The sequence below is a fragment of the Salvelinus sp. IW2-2015 genome, linkage group LG23 (genome assembly GCF_002910315.2).
Source record: "Salvelinus sp. IW2-2015 linkage group LG23, ASM291031v2, whole genome shotgun sequence".
Taxonomy (NCBI): domain Eukaryota; kingdom Metazoa; phylum Chordata; class Actinopteri; order Salmoniformes; family Salmonidae; genus Salvelinus; species Salvelinus sp. IW2-2015.
In genome coordinates, this window is record NC_036863.1 from 35,178,575 (window position 1) to 35,194,778 (window position 16,204).

Consider the following 16,204-nt stretch of genomic DNA (forward strand, 5'->3'; position numbering starts at 1 on the left):
AAAGCTGTGTATGACTCTGATACTGGCAGGCCGAGCCATCAGAACAATTCCCATTGTCATAYATGCTGAGTTCTCCCCTCATCCCATTTTCAGAGATTTATGCAATTAAGCCATGTTCTTCTTCAGTGCCAACATGAAACAGCAGTGAACATCTTTTTGGAGCAACCCAAGAGCCAGCAGGGTTCAATATTCATGAAATATTCTAATATCCTTGGTCTCTAGTGTGGTGAAGACACAGAGAGTAATGATCACTTCTCATGTCAGCTAGCATTGGTCAGCAGGGGAAATGGAATTATGCAATAACTTATTTCAGAGTGTTTTTTCCAGGGCTTTTAGGGGATTTTGAAAAGTGGATTATTATCCACAGCAATACACTAGGAAACAATCATTTACGGCCAAGTCAGGGGAATCAGCTGTGACTTTATTTTGGATTTAGAAATTCCCACTCTCTGCCTTAAACACGTCGGCCTCTTATTAAAGATTTGGGTCAAACACATAAAAACGTAATCAGCATTGCACTAATCACAAAAGGGTTCTTCGAATGTCCCCATACGAGAACCCTTTTTGGTTCCAGGTAGAAAACTTTTTAGTTCCTTTTGMGTTCCATGTAGAACCCTTTCCACAGAGGGTTCTACATGGAACCCAAAAGGATTCTACCTGGAACCAAACAGGGTTCTTCAAAGGGTTRTGCTATGGGGACAGCTGAAGAACCCTTTTAGGTTCTAGATAGCACCTTTTTTGGGAGACCCTCACATCTGCATACAGTGTTCCCTAGACATTATGCTATAGAGAAGGTGCTAGAGGAGGTGCTAGAGGAGGTGCTGTGTGTTGGAGTGCAGTTTAGTGGGATAAACTTCAGGACAGGCACACAATACACTATTTCTGCTCCATTCTGTTCTACATTATTCATGTCATGAAATTTTTATGTTGGGAATTGTTTGTGCCTTTTTSTTGGTTACATGATGTTTTACTACAGTAACCTTATAAAACAGCACTTGCTGCAAAGCCGAGACCTCAGGTAAGCCAATCAGCCTTAATGAAGAACATGTSATCAACTACMTATACTTATTTTCCACCATAATTTGCAAATAAATTCATAAAAAATCCTACAATGTGATTTTCTGGATTTTMTTTTCTCATTTTGTCTGTCATAGTTGAAGTGTACKTATGATGAAAATTACAGGCCTCTCTCATCTTTTTAAGTGGGAGAACTTGCACAATTGGTGGCTGACTAAATACTTTTTTGCCCCACTGTATAGGTAGAGTTAATTAAAGTGACTACGTATAGATGACAACAGAGAGTGGCAGTGGTGTGGAGAGGGGAGGGGGGGTGGCCAATGCAAATAGTCCGGGTAGCCATTTGACTAGATGTTCAGGAGAAGCTGTTCAGAAACTTCTTGGACCTAGACTTGGCGCTCCGGAACAGTCTATGACTAGGGATCTGAGGACCCATGCCAAATKTTTTCAGTCTCCTGAGGGGGAATAGGTCTTGTCGTGCCCGCTTCACAAATGTCATGGTGTGCTTGGACCATGTTAGTTTGTTGGTGATGTGGACACCAAGGAACTTGAAGCTCTCAACCTGCTCCACTGCAGCCCTGTCGTTGAGAATGGGGGCGTGCTCGATCCTCTTTTTCCTGTAGTCGACAATCATCTCCTTTGTCTATATCACGTTGAGGGAGAGGTTGTTGTCCTGGCACCACACGGCCAGGTCTCTGACCTCCTCACTATAGGCTGTCTCGTTGTTTTCGGTGATCAGGCCTGCCACTGTTTTGTCATCGGCAAATTTAATGATGGTTTTGGAGTCGTGCCTGGCCGTGCAGTCATGAGTGAACAGGAAGTACAGGAGGGGGCTGAGCACACACCCCTGAGGGGCCCCTGTATTGAGAATCAGCGTGTCGGATGTGTTGTTACCTACCCTTACAACCTGGGGGCAGCCCGTCAGAAAGTCCAGGATCCAGTTGCAGAGGYAGGTGTTTAGTCCCAGGGTCCTTAGCTTATTGATGAGCTTAAAGGGCACTATGGTKTTGAACGTTGAGCTGTAGTCAATGAATAGCATTCTCACATAGGTGCTCCTTTTGTCCAGGGCAGCGTGGAGTGCAATAAAGACTGCATCATCTGGGGATCTGTTGGGGCGGTACGCAAATTGGAGTGGGTCTAGGGTTTCTGGGATGATGGMGTTGATGTGAGCCATGACCAGCCTTTCAAAGCACTTCATGGCTACAGACATGAGTGCTACAGGTCGGTAGTAATTTAGGCAGGTTACCTTAGTGTTCTTGGGCACAGGCACTATGTTGGTCTGCTTAAAACATGTTGATATTACAGACTCGGACAGGGAGAGTTTGAAAATGTCAGTGAAGACACTTGCCAGTTGGTCAGCACATGCTCGCTGTACACGTCCTGGTAATCCGTCTGTACCTGCGGCCTTATGAGTTTTGACCTGTCTAAAGGTCTTACTCACATCGGCTGCGGAGAGCGTGATCACACAGTCTTCCGGTACAGCTGGTGCTCTCATGCATGTTTCAGTGTTATTCGCCTCGAAGCGAGCATAGAAGTAGTTTAGCTCGTACYGTAGGCTTGTGTCATTGGGCAGCTCTTGGCTGTGCTTCCCTTTGTAGTCTGTAATGGTTTGCAGGCCCTGCCACATTCGACGAACGTCAGAACCGGTGTAGTATGACTCGATCTTAGACCTGTATTGACGCTTTGCCTGTTTGATGGTTCGTCGGAGGGCATAGCYYGKTTTCTTATAAGCTTCTGGGTTAGAGTCCCACTCCTTGAAAGCGGCCGCTCTAGCCTTTAGCTCAGTGCGGATGCTGTCTGTAATCCATGACATCTGGTTGGGGTATGTACGTAATCGACGACATCATCGAAGCACTTATTGATGAAGCCAATGACAGATGTGGTGTACTTCTCAGTGTCATTGGAGGAATCCTGGAACATATTCCAGTCTGTGCTTGCAAAACAGMCCTGTAGCTTAGCATCTGCTTCATCTGACCATTTTTTTATTGATCTAGTCACTGGTGCTTCCTGCTTTAATTTTTGCTTGTAAGCAGGATTCAGGAGGATGGAATTATGGTCAGATTTGCCAAATGGAGTTGTGAGGGAGAGCTTTGTATGCATCTCTGTGTGTGGAGTATAGGTGATCCAGAGTTATTTTCCCTCTGGTTGCACATTTAACATGCTGATAGAAATTTGGTAAYACTGATTTAAGTTTCCCTGCATTGAAGTCCCCGGCTACTAGGAGCGCTGCGTCTTGGTGAGCGTTTTCTTGTTTGCTCATGGCGGAATACAGCTCATTCAATGKTAACTTAGTGCCAGCCTCTGACTGTGGTGGTATGTATACAGCTACAAAGAATATAGATGAAAATTTTCTCGGTAGGTAGTATGGTCTGCAGCTTATCATGAGAAACTTTACCTCAGGCGAGCAATAGCTCGAGACTTCCTTAGATATTGTGCACCAGCTGTTGTTTACAAAAATACATAGACTGCCGCCCCTTGTCTTACCAGACGCCGCTGTTCTATCCTGCCGGTACATCGTATAGCCAGTCAGCTGTATGTTGATATTGTCGTCTTTCAGCCATGACTCCGTGAAGCATAAGATGTTACAGTTTTTAATATCCCATTTGTAGTTTAATCTTCCCAGTAACTCGTCCATTTTATTGTCCAATTGTCCAAAGGGGGTTTATTCGATCGCCTCCGACTTCTCAGAAGGCAGCCCGCTCTCCGGCTTCTCTTTCTCCGRCTCCTCTTCACACAGATCACTGGGGTCGGGGCTTGTTCCCGAGGGAGCCATATATCCTCCGCCTCAGGCTTATCAGAGTCGTGAAGAAGAAAAAGGATTCTGCTAGTCCGTGGAGAGTAATCGCAATCCTGATGTCTAGAAGTTATTTTCGGTCATAAGAGACAGTAGCGGCAACATTATGTACAAAAAAAGTAAAAAAAMAAGTTACAAACAACGCAGAAAAACAAACAAAAAAACACAATCGGTTGGGGGCACGTAAAACGTCTGCCGTCTGCCTTCTGCTCCGGCGCCATCTTACACATTCAGAGATAGAAACACCGTAAACACATGAAAAAATGAATCAGTGCATAACGGTTACCGATAAAATCAACTTCACAACAAGTATTGCTGACATCCATGTCTCTGTTAACTTACTGAAACATTGTGTAAATTGGAATTATCCTTCTAATAATGATGTATTGAAATGAGCCTCGTGTAACCACAGCAGAACAGATAAAAATCTATTGGGTCTAAAGATTTCCAATGAAATGTGGCCTTTGGCTGACTTGGGTATTATGCAAAACATGACATTTTAATCTACAATTAAATAAATAAACTTGATTGAATCTGTGTAACTGGGCAKCTCTGTGGCTAAGTAGCATTAAAGGTGTATACTTTCCTAATGGATTTTTTGGGTGCTCTATACAGGACCTCTAATGTGGTTATGGGTCTGTTGTCTGTTGATGAGTCTGTTGTTGWTCTCCTACTGACTCTCCCAGGCTCTGTCTGGGTTCCTTATCTGACCTGTAGACTATCTCAATTKATTTCAATGCAAGGGGCTTTATTGGCATGGGAAACATATGTTAACATTTCCAAAGCAAGTGAAGTAGATAATATACTCTTTGTCTCTTTCTCTCTCTCACTCTCTCTCTCTCAGGGACTAAACACCTCTGCAATGTTAAACATTCTGGAGGTTCTGTACATTTCCATTGGTTTGACCATCCCAATGCTTGGTTAGAGACAGTCTAGTCTGGGTTTTTATCTTAATCAATTCCCACACTGGATAGGTGGGAGTGATTACTCTGACTAAATTTGTATTACATTTTTTTACTTTTATTTAACAAGGCAAGTCAGTTAAGAACAAATTCTTATTTACAATGTCGGCCTACCCTGGCCAAACCCGGATGARGCTGGGCCAATTGTGCGCCGCCCTATAAATAAACATGATAGTTATATGGCCTTCAGAAAACAACAATCTTTGACAATTAGCCAAACCCTGCTTAACTACACACAGGCAGATTTCACACTGCTCACACTTACAGATGAGAGGATAGTTAACAATAGTCACAGTTAGAGAAAGTGGGAAAATGAGAGAGAGGAGAAAGAGTGCAAGAGAGAGAGGGGAAGACATAGGGAGAGAGAGAGAGGGAGATGGGGAAGAGAGAGGAGCCTCAGAGTTATAGCAGCAGGAGAGAAAATACCATGGCACATTATTGAGGGACGCTTTGGCAGTAAGCTGCTTATTGATAAAAGCACTAATCTGCCTGGCAGAAGGTAAGGAGGCTGGGATGTGTGGTGATAAAATATCTGAGCTAAAGGCAATGCCATCAGGGAGCTGAGCCTCCACACAGCTTTACCTAAAGYAGCTTCTCATTAAATGTTTACATAAAAGTGGGAATCTGACCATGGGCAGCCTGCAGAAAGCATCTCTGTCTGCAGAGAAGTGAGAAGAGAACATAGGGAACCAAAGGCTCAGCTTTCCATTGGGTTCAGATAGATGCTGGGAGTGTCACTTTCTAATATTATTTGCCAATTATTTTCCAAATGCATCAACAAGCAAGTCAGATAATTTGATAAAATCAACAGAGGTTATGGTTGGGGGAAAAGGGAATAGAATTCTATTGCATCACAGATATGAATACATTAGTGGTATTGCCAGAATCATGTTATAGGGGAGCATGTTGGGCTTGAAGATCATTATCGTCTTCCTTTTTCCTGTGTACAGGTGCCATATATAAGTTAATATGGKAACCCATCTGTAGGTTTGCTCTAGCTAGCCTGTGGGTTTGGTTTGGATTGAATGTGCCCCGAGAGTCTCCTTGGTCTCCAGCTGTAATCTCTTTTAACAGGTAATCAAGGGAAAGTTAGCTTTAAATTGCCCACTTCAACACAGCGGCAGCACAGAGTGCACTGTGATTTCACTTTACATTCTCACCGTTCACACCCAACATACCGTCTCAGAGTCCAGCCAGCCCAGACAAGTCCATCTCAGAGAGGTTGCACACTTGCTAATCCCTTAATGCAAGGCCAGGCCTGGCAATCTCAGATGGCAAACCTAGACTACTCTGTCTAAAAATCCTATGCCAATGAAATCAATCCCTTTGTCCTGGTTCAAAGACCCCCACTTTCATTAGAGCCAGTGTGCTAATTGAAGTTGTTTGCTTCTCGGCTGTCTTCCTTGTCCTCACTGTGTTGACTCTATCACCCCAGTGGGAGGCTTGCTGTAGCTCCAGGTGTATTAGAATTAGTCATTACATGGTGAATTTCCCTCAGTGGGACATGTCTCTCCAGTATCTACGAACAAAATATTTGCAGATAATTGCTGTTGTTCCCCTCAGGGTGAAGGCGGGTCTTGGTCTGCTACCAAATACTTCCTCCTAATTCTACGTTGTTCCCTGACTAAGTTCTGCTACAGAGGATGTGTGGGAAGTGTCTGGTAGAATGTTTTGAATCAGATAGTAGAAGATGTATCTGCACCATGTGTCTGAGTGTGGGTGTGTGACTATGTGTCTGATAAGGGTGACTTCCAGATGGATGGATCAAGAGAGAAATAGTTAGAGGAGGGGGGAGAAAAACAGAGAGGAAGCGAAGGAGCAGCAGAGAACGAGAGAACGACTGCAGTTAAATACATCATGGATGTGCTCTGATCTGAGGYTTTCTGAGGTCTCAGGAAGAAAGCAAGAAATTGAGTATTAGGCATGACCGTGTTGTAAACCATCTGTGGAGATGAGGAGATTCTGCTTYTGGCCTCGCCCCCTGAAATGCTTCTCTGCACCTCTCAGATAGCGAACCCAAATTGGGTTAATCCCAGCTCACAGGGATGCCTAGAGTTCATCCAGTGTATGGCCAGTTGAACAATGAAGTAGGGTTAATTAAGGCTAGCCCTGAATCCTCTGTGAGAATCCTTCAGGTTGGCTGGAYATGGAGTTAGCTAGCTGCCCACTGCAGTGCTGAGATGAAGGCGGAGCCCCACAGGGGGACAACACTCAGCTATCTCTGACTAATAAGGCATTTTAATTGTGTGGATTTAATTTAAGTACAGATTTACGGCTTCACAAGCGCTCATCACGCCCACTTAAAAATGAACTGGGAAGGCCTTTCCCTTGATCTTTCACTGTGTGCTAATATCTCTCACACTGGTTCTTTCTCTCCTAAGGAGGAGGGACACATCATTAAAATGCTATGTAAAAAGGTGTCCAATCTTTGGCCTGAATGGGCTAATTATCAACACTGGGCTCAATGTAAGCTAATGGTCWCCCCGGCAACCGTCATGTAATTTCAAACATTCGGAGTGAGGGAGAACACGTTGGGAAAACCTATAAATGCATCCCTGAACCCAACCTCGTGACCCCACCATGCCTTAACGTCAAGCTCAATCACTTACACAAACACAAACACAAACACACGTAAGCTGTATAGGTTGTGTCCCAATCGACAAGAATGCTGCCCTTTGAGGCAGCATTTCTAGGCAGGACATCAAAATGGGCATGTACCAATCCTAAAGTAACTTAAAATGCTGCCTTCTAAGGTGCCTTCATTGGGGCGATTTTGAAGGCAGCATCCCAAAATTCCCCAAATGTTGTGCCCACTTGGGAAAACATTTCRCAGAAGAATAAGGAATAACTTAATGTAAGTATAACGTTTATTTAACACCAACATTTTGTTAAKATGATCAACAGATCACTTTCATATGATGTTTATCAACTGGTGTTTATCAGCCCTTTTTTWAAATTGTATTATTATTAGATTTTATTTCACCTTTATTTAACCAGGTAGGCAAGTTGAGAACAAGTTCTCATTTACAACTGCGACCTGGCCAAGATAAAGCAAAGCAGTTCGACACATACAACACAGAGTTACACATGGAATAAACAAACATACAGTCAATAATACAGTAGAAAAAAATAAGTATATACAATGTGAGCAAATGAGGTGAGATAAGGGAGGTAAAGGCAAAAAAAAAGCCATGGTGGCGAAGTAAATATAATATAAGCAAGTAAAACACTGGAATGGTAGATTTGCAGTGGAAGAATGTGCAAGTAAAGATAAAAATAGTGGGGTGCAAAGGAGCAAAATAAATAAATACAGTAGGGGGAGAGGTAGATGTTAGGGCTAAATTATAGATAGGCTATGTACAGGTGCAGTAATCTGTGAGCTGCTCTGACAGCTGGTGCTTAAAGCTAGTGAGGGATGTAAAGTGTTTCCAGTTTCAGAGATTTTTGTAGTTCATTCCAGTATTGGCAGCAGAGAACTGGAAGGAGCGGCGGCCAAAAGGAAGAATTGGTTTTGGTGGTGACAGAGGAGATATACCTGCTGGAGAGTGTGCAACAGGTGGGTGCTGCTATGGTGACCAGCGAGCTGAGATAAGGGGGGACGTTACCTAGCAGAGACTTGTAGATGACCTGGAGCCAGTGGGTTTGGCGACGAGTATGAACGAGGGCCAGCCAACGAGAGCGTACAGGTCGCAGTGGTGGGTAGTATATGGGGCTTTGGTGACAAAACGGATGGCACTGTGATAGACTGCATCCAATTTATTGAGTAGGGTATTGGAGGCTATTTTGTAAATGCCATCGCCGAAGTCGAGGATCGGTAGGATGGTCAGTTTTACAAGGGTATGTTTGGCAGCATGAGTGAAGGATGCTTTGTTGCGAAATAGGAAGCCAATTCTAGATTTAACTTTGGATTGGAGATGTTTGATGTGAGTCTGGAAGGAGAGTTTACAGTCTAACCAGACACCTAGGTATTTGTAGTTGTCCACATATTCTAAGTCAGAACCGTCCCGAGCAGTGATGTTTGGACGGGCGGGCAGCTGCAGGCAGCGATCGGTTGAAGAGCATGCATTTAGTTTTACTTGTATTTAAGAGCAATTGGAGGCCCACGAAAGGAGAGTTGTATGGCATTGAAGCTCGTCTGGAGGGTTGTTAACACACGTGTCAAAGAAGGGCCAGAAGTATACAGAATGGTGTCGTCTGCGTAGAGGTGGATCAAAGAATCAACCAAGCAGCAAGAGCGACATCATTGATGTATACAGAGAAGAAATAGAGTCGGTCCAAGAATTGAACCCTGTGGCACCCCCATAGAGACTGCCAGAGGCCCGGACAACAGGCCCTCCGATTTGACACACTGAACTCTATCAGAGAAGTAGTTGGTGAACCATGCGAGGCAATCATTTGAGAAACCAAGGCTATCGAGTCTGCCGATGAGGATYTGGTGATTAACAGAGTCGAAAGCCTTGGCCAGGTCAATGAATACGGCTGCACAGTATTGTTTCTTATCGATGGCGGTTAGGATATCGTTTAGGACCTTGAGGGTGGCTGAGGTGCACCCATGACCAGCTCTGAAACCAGATTGCATAGCGGAGAAGTTATGGTGGGATTCGAAATGGTCGGTAATCTGTTTGTTAACTTCGCTTTCGAAGACCTTAGAAAGGCAGGGTAGGATAGATATAGGTCTGTAGCAGTTTGGGTCAAGAGTGTCCCCCCTTTGAAGAGGGGGATGACTGCAGCTGCTTTCCAATCTTTGGGAATCTCAGACGACACGAAGAGAGGTTGAACAGGCTAGTAATAGGGGTTGCAACAATTTTGGCAGATAATTTTAGAAAGAAAGGGTCCAGCTTGTCTAGCCCGGCTGATTTGTAGGGGTCCAGATTTTGCAGCTCTTTCAGAACATCAGCTGACTGGATTTGGGAGAAGGAGAAATGGGGAAGGCTTGGGCGAGTTGCTGTGGGGGGTGCAGTGCTGTTGACCGGGGTAGGGGTAGCCAGGTGGAAAGCATGGCCAGCCATAGAAAAATGCTTATTGAAATTCTCAATTATAGTGGATTTATCGGTGGTGACAGTGTTTCCTGTCCTCAGTGCAGTGGGCAGCTGGGAGGAGGTGTTCTTATTCTCCATGGACTTTACAGTGTCCCAGAACTTTCTTGAGTTTGTGTTGCAAGAAGCAAATTTCTGCTTGAAAAAGCTAGTATTGCCAACACGCCGGACGCGATAGCTAGTTAGTAGTCGATTTCGTCCTGTTTATCGGTTGTTTAGAGATGAACATGTAAACTAACTAGGCCTAATCATAGATTCAGCATTGCGTCAATTGTGAAGACCTGGAGATTTTAAATAATGAATTGGTGAACTTGCTAGCCAGCTAAAGACATGCTGCAAATAGTTTTTTCCCATCTGTTTTCAGGGACTYAAGTGGGCACCACATTGCAATGGCTTGGCAGGAGAAAACGTTTCTGCCCGACTCGTTTGGAGATAAGACATTTTATTAACAACATCTGATGAAAACTATAGGAAATGCAGCCATCTGTGTTCRGTTCAATCTAGGCTTGTTAGCCAGCCAAATAATTTGTGCATTCCGTTGATGACTCTGTTTTGCTAGCTTGCTAGCAAGCTGCATACAGTGTCTGTTTACCTAACGTTAGCTAACTTTCTCTTGTCACTTTCCCTTCCCCTATTTTGTTGCACCATTGGGTTTGGTGTTACTAGTTTACATTAGAGGCTAAGTTATTCTACTCGTAGTGTAAACAACTTGATCAAGCTTAAAAATATGGAAAACTGTTACCAAAACGATTGCACATTAATAAAGGTAGGTATGGCTTCAGCAACWTYAATCAGCACTGATATTTGAGCAGTGAGGTTCATTTCTCCCCTCTCGTCACTGCTTGTTCCGGGTTTGAAGGACATCCCACCCTGACACCCTACAGATGTAAATAACTTGTCGGGAACCTCCCGGCCACCAGGATAATCACCATATCCAATGATATTATTCAGGAGTGTGCAACATCACAATGTTAGAGATYAATAGATTCACCCATGTTATGGTTAATCATGCAGATTTGTCAGGAAATTGTAACTTTTGCATTCTAAAATACAGATGTCACTTTCTGTCCCAGGGGAATGCACCGTGTGCAAGTTTTCAATGTAGACCACAATTAGTTGATATAGGTTAGTGAAGGGCTAGGGATGGAACAAAAACCTGAAAACTCCTCGTCTGTCTCTAAAAACAAAAACCTGTAAACTCCTGGCCTGTCTATAAAAACAAAAACCCATGGTTGTCCTGACAAAATGTGCCCTCGTGTATTGAACAAGCTTATGTATGTTGGAAGTTAATCTCATTGATGTCCCTCACTTGGGAATTGKTTATTTTGTACAATGGCATGTGTTTTAACGACTCATGCACAGATACAGAAAAAACAATACAAATGTTAACAGTTATTCAAAATGACAAGTGCTGATGTCTCCACATGTTTTTAGTCTCGGGCATCTGGTGACTGCAGTTCATCTGACTAATCCTCTGCAAGAGAAAGACATCAATAATATTACAATGCTGCATTCATTTAATTGAATATACTGTGCATTCGGAAAGTATTCAGACCCCTTGACTTTATCCATATTTTGTTTACGTTACAAACTTATTCTTAAACGGATTAAATAAATATAAAATCCTCATCAATCTACACACAATACCCAATAATGACAAAGTGAAAATAAGTTTTTTGAAAATTTTCCAAATGTATTAAACATAAAAACAGAAATACTTCATATTCATAAGTATTCAGACTCTTTGCTATGAGAATCYAAATTGAGCTCAGGTGCATCCTGTTWACATTAGACTGTTTACATTTACCTTGATTTGTTTCTACAACTTSATTGGAGTCTACCTGGGGTAAATTCATTTGATTGGACATGATTTGGAAAGGCACACACCTGTCTATATAATGTCCCCACAATTGACAGTGCATGTCGGAGCAAAAACCAAGCTATGAGGTCGAAGGAATTGTGCGTAGAGCTCTGAGACAGGATCGTGTCGGAGACACAGATCTGGGGAAGAGTACCAAAACATTTCTGCAGCATTGAAGGTCCCCAAGAACACATTGAACTCCATCATTCTTAAACAGAAAAAGTTTGGAACCGCCAAGACTCTTCCTAGAGCTGGCCTCCCGGCCAAACTGAGCAATCAGGGCAGAAGGGCTTGGTCAGGGAGGTGACCAAGAACATGATGGTCACTCTGACAGAGCTCCTGKGTTCCTCTGTGCAGATGGCAGAACCTTCCAGAAGGAAAACCATCTCTGCAGCCCTCCACCAATCAGGCCTTTATGGCAGAGTGGCCAGATGGAAGCCACTTGTCAGTAAAAGGAACATGACAGCCCGCTTGGAGTTTGCCAAAATGCACCTAAAGACTCTCAGACCATGAGAAACAACATTGTCTGGTCTGATGAAACCAAGATTGAACTCTTTGACCTGAATGCKAAGCGCCACGTCTGGAGGAAACCTGGCACCATCCCTACAGTGAAGCATGGTGGTTGCAGCATCATGCTGTGGGGATGTTTTTCAGAGGCAAGGACTGGGAGACTAGTCATGATTGAGGGAAAGATGAACGGAGCAAAATACAGAGATCCTTGATGAAAACCTGCWCCAGAGKGCTCAGGACCTCAGACTGGGGCGACGGTTCACCTTCCAACAGGACAACAACCCTAAGCACACAGCCATGACAATGCAGGAMTMGCTTCGGGAAAAGTCTCCGAATGTGKYGCGACGGTCCCCATCCAACCTGACAGAGCTTGCAAGGATCTGCAGAGAAGAATAGAAGAAACTCCCCAAATACAGGTGTGGCAAGCTTGTGGTATCATACCCAWGAAGAGTCGAGGCTGTAATCGCTGCCAAAGGTGCTTCAACAAAGTACTGAGTAAAGGGTCTGAAAACGTATGTAAATGTGATACTTCAGTTTTATATTTTTTATATATTTGCAAGCATTTCTAAAAAATAAAAATATTTTTTTTTTGCTTTGTTATTATGGGGTATTGTTTGTAGATTGGTGAGGGGGAAAAACAATTCAATAAATTTTCCAATAAGGCTGTAATGCAACAAAACGTGGAAAAAGTCAAGGGTCTGAATACTTTCCAAACGCACTGTATATTACTGTTAGATATGCATTTATATAGTTATATTGGACATGTTATCCTTTATCACATGCCAGTATATTTTTGGGGTATTCAATGCATTTAGCTAACATTAGGATGAAGTAGCCATCTAATCTAGTTAGATTGCATCATATCACCTTGCAATATTAGTTATCAACAAATATAAAATCATGTTATCTTGAGCTCAGAGTCATTTAATAATATGTGCGGGTGTGATAGTTTAGGAATCACAATGCAAGCCTACTCATTAGAATAAAACATTAGCAGCTCTAACACAGTATTAGCTTCACAGTGAAACACTACTATTCTGGCTATTAATCATTCTTAAATAGTCAGTAAAATAGCTTAGCTATCTCAAAAAACTGTAGTTTGTATCATGCATACAACCCTACCTGTCATGTCCACATTCCACAAAGATGGAYCTGCAGACCAAGCAATATGCTAGAGGAGGACCCTATACTGTAGGCTAATTATTCTGGTCGGTGTCAACTTAATTCATGAACAGGTACTGAGGAGATCAATTKTGTTACTTGTTATCTTGTTATCTTGTTATTTGTGTCAGATATTTCCATTTTGGGATAGTTGTTCACTGAATTGCTAGCACTAGTTGCTCACGGTGCTACAGTGACTACAATGTAACTAAATGTCTGGCACTCGGTGGAATGTGAATGCGTTGTCACGTGATGCTGCCCCAAATAACAGTTACCTACTGGAAAAGTCCTACCTACTAAGGTCTTTGGAGGCAGGTAGGCAGCTGCCTTTGGATTGGGACACAGCCATAGGCTTCACACAGCTCTGTCCAGACCAGATCACGCCACTGGGAAATTAAGTGGTTGTTTACTTGATCCTAATACACTGATTGRACAAACATTAGGAACACCTTCCTAATATTGAGTTGCACCCCCTTTTMCCCTCAGAACAGCCTCAATTTGTCGGGGCATGGACTCTACAAGGTATCGGAAGCGTTCCACAGAGATGCTCGCCCATGTTGACTCCAATGCTTCCCACAYGTGTGTCAAGTTGGCTGTATGTCCTTTAGGTGGTGGACCATTCTTCATACACACGGGAAACTGTCTCAATTCTRTTAAGGCTTCAAAATCCTTCTTTAACCTGTCTCCTCCCCTTCATCTACATTGATTGAAGTGGATTTAACAAGTGACATCAATAAGGGATCATAGCTTTCACCTGGATTCACCTGGTCAGTCTACGTTCCTAATGTTTTGTACACTAAGGGTGTTTTTCAATATGCATACTACCCTGCTCCACATTCCCATGCTGTAAGTGCATTCTCCAAGGATGTTCTCTTGAGTACGTTCTTGTGAGGATAAGAGTGTGAAGAATGCATAAAACATTACATTTGTAAAGCACTCACACTCTCCCTACCTCTCGCTGCATCTCCCCATTCACTGAACCTTCTTCCAGCCAGGACAATGGCAACAATAGAGAAAAAACAACATATAACAAAGCAAATATTTTACTTCATAATTATCTGCTAGCTCTATGTGAATCGTAATAATCTAGCTAGCCAYCTAGTTAACCGTCACAAATTACCTAAAACTTATGTTATGCAAGTTAGATGTACATTATTCGTGGGTAGCTAGCTGCCAATTCTTAGTGGCTAGCTAGCTAGCCAGTTAGCGCTATTGATTTACTATGGACTTACCCATTCACTGAACCTTCTTCCAGCCAGGACAATCGCAATAGAYACGAAACAAGATWTACACAAAGCAAAAGTTTAACTATCAGCTAGCTATATGTGAATCATAATAATGTAGCTAACCATATAGTWTAACAGGCAAACAGYACCTAAAATGAATGGGTAGATTCTTTGTGGCTAGCTAGCTAGCTAATAATTCTTTGTGGCTATTTGGCTAGCTAACAGTAGTAGCTAGTCAGTTCGCCCTATTGACTTACTATGGGCTTGCAATTTACACAAGTCCATAGCTATTGTAGGCAGGTATCAAGATAATGTATCAAGATAAAATATTGTAGTCAGGCATCATATAGATGCACTATTGTAAAGTGGTTGTTCCACTGGATATCATAAGGTGAATGCACCAATTTGTAAGTCGCTCTGGATAAGAGCGTCTGCTAAATGACTTAAATGTAAATGTAAATGTAATAGGCAACATATCATTCCGAAGTCTCTCACTTCAGCTCAAATAATGTCCGGCATTTTTTACTTGGTTGCATCATTTTTCTGTGCATATTTTCTGTTGAAGCTTGAATTGATGCATGCTGCAAAATATGTAGTACGCATTAGAGAAGTGCTAGCCGTGCTCCGTTTCGCATACTGTACTTTGATTTGGACATACTACGACACTCCCGTGCTCCAATTTTCATGCTCAGAGCATGGCAGTATGCATTTTGAGAAACACCCTCCTACATCCAGTTATTGGAGCTAGGTCTAAAAAGAGAAGAGGTGAAWCTGCCAGAGATATGAATATGTGCTGACAGCGAATGGTAGCACCAGTGTGTTTACATTCAGCACTGCCAAGAATCGTTGGGAAGCTCAGTTCTAGTCACAGACACCTGAACACATCCCCACTGAAAATGTGAGTCATTGTTTAGACCAGCATGGTTGACTAGAGTAAGCTCTCCACTCCACATCTGTCACTCCAATAGGCAGCAACTTTATTATTTATTTTGGTCAATCTGTTCTTCCTGATGGGAGAGGGGATGCCATACATGAGGTAACATCTGCTGAGGTATGTCACATGAGTTTTAACATCTGTCCGTGTTTTTGCGGCACCTTTCRATCAACTCACACATGTTTTGAAACACTTTACACACTCATGCAGAGAAACACAAACAGAGAGAGGTGAGGAGGCTAGCTTGATGCACAGGTGCACACAACACAGACACTAGCAGTAGCATATAGCTAGATTAGACATTTATATCCTCAAATACAACCCAAACACAAAGCCCACCTGGAAATACAGACTTACTCACATAGACCCAAACATGCAAACCCACTGCAGGGCTACAGTTCATTGTCACTTTGCTCGTATATGCTGTCCATCACTGAGACAGTGGTGACTGTACACACTACTGACTCTCTTAACCCACAGGGGCTCGCAATTGTCCAAGCTGTCAGACAACATCTGCTGAAATTACCCACCAGGCACTAGCCAACCAGTGGTGACTGACTGGGTGCTGGAGATAAGCTTCCTTATCCTCAAAGTGTCCCACACATATTCAGAGCCCAGTCACCCATTTCTCCTGAAGAATAGGATAATTTCTTGAACATATTGTACCGCGCAGGTCAGGTTAAGCTAATAGACACTTGTAGAT

The 16,204-nt window shown here is 43.0% G+C and overlaps 1 protein-coding gene across 1 annotated transcript in view; it reads right to left on the bottom strand.

The window, feature by feature from the left end:
- Positions 1 to 16,204, bottom strand: part of LOC111951084 (protocadherin-1-like) — a 90,871-nt gene that overhangs the window by 59,937 nt on the left and 14,730 nt on the right. The window lies entirely within an intron of this gene.